Source organism: Myotis lucifugus, unplaced genomic scaffold (genome assembly GCF_000147115.1).
Source record: "Myotis lucifugus unplaced genomic scaffold, Myoluc2.0 scaffold_388, whole genome shotgun sequence".
Taxonomy (NCBI): Eukaryota; Metazoa; Chordata; class Mammalia; order Chiroptera; family Vespertilionidae; genus Myotis; species Myotis lucifugus.
The window spans coordinates 57,724-60,579 of NW_005871436.1; the positions used below are offsets into that span (position 1 = coordinate 57,724).

General features: G+C 40.8%; 1 long non-coding RNA gene across 1 annotated transcript in view; it reads left to right on the forward strand.

Annotated features, from left to right (window-relative positions):
- Window positions 1-2,241: 2,241 nt before the first annotated feature.
- Window positions 2,242-2,856, forward strand: part of LOC111823089 — a 16,495-nt gene continuing 15,880 nt past the window's right edge. Inside the window, exon 1 of the long non-coding RNA XR_002826074.1 lies at window positions 2,242-2,433. This is a non-coding gene — a long non-coding RNA (uncharacterized LOC111823089). The remainder of the gene's footprint in view (window positions 2,434-2,856) is intronic.

Sequence of the window (2,856 nt, forward strand, 5' to 3'; positions counted from 1 at the left end):
AAAAAAATGTCAACTCTGGATTACTTGTCTATTATTTATTCAATTGTTCATTCATGTTATTATATTTTGAAACAAGGACATTTAAATCATTTCTTCAAATAGTGTAAACATATTTAAAGTTAAAGAGAAAAATCCTTGAAGATTTCTAAATAGAAGATATAGAGCCTATTAAATGGTTTATACAATGGCAAAAATTTAAAACTTTTTAAAGTTTTGAAGCTCTTCAATGATTTAAATAATTATAATAAATGAATCTTTTATTGTACTTAACTTCCTATTTGAATATTTAAAAAGTCACCTTAGTCAACAGTTTGGTATTTATGTGTCAACTAAGTATTTTTATTTAGATTGAGTAAATTACAAAGATATTTCCTGAGCCCTGGCCAAGTCCTTAGTTAAAAAAAAAAATTCTGTATTTGTTATATCAGGCTGTGATAAGAGGCTCATTTCATAATGCAAAAAAAGGGGTATTAGGTATCATTATGTGCAGCCATTTCTTTTTTCAAATAATATTTTGCTTTCATTACAGATTAGCATAATACTAAATTATATGGTGCCAAGGAGCTTCCCCTCTAACACTTTTTTCTGTGTCAAATTAAGAAAATCCTGTATTATATTTCACATATTAATATATACCAAGGATATACTAAAAAAGTAAAAATATATTTGAATGTTTTCACTAGGAATAAAGAGACTAAGAGAATAACAGTACTTATTTTCAATTGTTCTATATGAGAAAATTTACTGAATGCTGCTATCCCCAAAGTGATGGAAGTGATAAAAAAATTTACAACAGGCACCAACTGGAATTCAAGCTGAACCAGACACATATTTTTGTTCTACAGAAGAGAGATTCCCCGCTAGGCTTGACAATAGAGACTTAAGCAACTAGAAGGAAGAGGCAGAATTAAATTAGCTTGCTAATTACAATGCTGTTCTGCTTTGCAACACATGGAAATGTCTATTATGGGTTGGGATTAAGAACTTATTTCTGTGAAAAATTACTTCTAGAGTTAGCAGAAAGCATTACAATATTTTAATAGGCATCGTCACATCCCAACGACAAGAGTACAAGCTGACGCAACTAATAAATGCATATTACTTTTAAGGACAAATACTTTTAAGTATTCTACAAATAAACCTGGCAAAGTCTGAAAAGATAGGAATACATTTACTTCTATGTACAGCACTGTTTTCAAGAGCAGGACACTGGAAATCTCAATGTTCATTCATAGAGGACTGGTTGCATAAATAATACATCCATGGGATGGAATTCTACATAGCTGCTTTAACAAAATCTCTTATGTGACAATGTGAAAAATACTGAGTGAAATAGTCAAGCTGCACAATAATGTGTATTAAGAGCCCTTTCATGCAAAAATGAATATATATATACTATAGTAAGTTTTTTCAGGGGTGATTCACAAGACACTTAAAAGTGGTTACCTTTAGAGAATGAGAAGAAACTATTTGCACCCCTTGAAATTTTACCCCGAACAGGTATTCAATGTATAATAAATAAATAAAAAGTCATTAGGATCAAGTTAGTAGTTGTTTAAAGAACTGAACGTTCAGTGTATTTACTTTGCTAATTATAAAAGCGCAAAGTGGCCCGGCTGGTGTGGCTCAATGGTTGAGCACCGACCTAGGAACCAGGAGGGTGACGTTAGACTGCGGTCAGGGCATATGCCGGGGTCGCAGGCTTGATCTCCAGTAGGGGGTGTGCAAGAGGCAACTGATTCATGATTCTCTCTCTGAAATCAATTAAAAAAACACACACACATTTAAAAACCACTAAGTGTAACCAGCATTGTTAAATCTATTCACAATCTATTAACAACACTGTGAGACAACTATAAATCTCGTGAGTCCACAGGACCTGTCCCCCGATTTCATTAGCTAGATGACATAGAAATGTCTATTTACTCTGTAAAAAGATCTGCATGAACATCCTTCACCGAATCATCGAAATCTTCCATCACAAGGTGGCAAAGAACCCCCGTCTGTAACCAAGTTTGGAGAGAGCTCCTGATAACGCGCTTCAGAGAAAGTTTCTGCCCTTCCCTGGAGGCGTCTCAAATCAACTGTGGTCCCCACACTGACAGGACACCCCCAGCCTCACACTGAACCACGGGTGCCTCGCTGCTCCTTTGTACATGAACGGGCAATACTACTGCTGTCTTTGGAAACCATAGCACAGCTCCACATTTTGGAGGCCAGGAGCCGGAGGTGGTTAAAAAAAAAAAGAAAAGAATGATTCAGGTGCGATTTAATGAAAATGCAAGACTTAAACATATGGCACCGGCCCAGGGGAACAACGGAAGCCCCAGGACACCCCATGTGCGTGATGAGACCACAAATCTCTAGAGAGCAAAGATTTCTCCGAGGGCCGAGCAAAGGAAGGCGGACGCTGCTGGGAAAGAAACCCTAGAGGTAACTTCACAAGACCCTGGGAGAGGTGGGGAATCCAGCCTCCGACATGAGGGGCGAGACAAGAGAACGAGGGCTACGTGGAAACAAGTGGGAAGAAGGCGAAAGGGCTAGACATACATTCCAACAGCGGAGGTTGGGAGCCGAGGGGCAGATGGTAGCTGAGAGCGAGGGGGCAGCAGAGCAGCGGAGCGGGTGGGCCAGGGAGCCGCCAGGGTTCGGGAGACGGAGGAGGTCGGGCTGGGTGGACGCCGTGGAGAAGCGCGAGCAGGTTCCCACGGGGAGAGAGCGGGAAAGGGGTGAGGGGAACCCCGGGGCCCGCCCCACACCCCACATCCCTCCCCGCCGCCCGGCTTCCCCATCTGGGCGGGGGCAGTATGTCAGGAGCGGCCCCACGTGTGTGCGAGGGGCGGCGGAAGGAAACCG